The sequence below is a fragment of the Guillardia theta genome (genome assembly GCF_000315625.1).
Source record: "Guillardia theta CCMP2712 unplaced genomic scaffold GUITHscaffold_2, whole genome shotgun sequence".
NCBI classification, from domain to species: Eukaryota; class Cryptophyceae; order Pyrenomonadales; family Geminigeraceae; genus Guillardia; species Guillardia theta.
This window is the reverse complement of record NW_005434672.1, coordinates 34,976-35,331: the sequence shown is the minus strand read 5'-3', so window position 1 is coordinate 35,331 and position 356 is coordinate 34,976.

Sequence of the window (356 nt, the reverse complement as noted above, 5' to 3'; positions counted from 1 at the left end):
ATACCCATGCACTCTGAAATTATCGTGGAGATCATCGTTGGCATGCTCCAACATGCAAGGAAAGCTGAAGAAACACATTTTTGGTATAGCATTCATTTCATCCGTATCCTTGTAAATTGATTGATAACAATCACGGTTTCCAACCTTGTTCAAAATTCTTTTCAGGGCCACACAGGGCACTCGATTAGTTATAATGGTTTCGTCTACATGTTCCAAGAGGACTCCATTGTACATGATGTACACTTCGACAACCTGTGCATCTGAGTGCAGCGATTTGATCATGCCCAGTCGATTCACTTCAACGCCCCTGTGATCTTCACACTGATATTGAACCCCTGTGCCAGGCTCAAGAATAA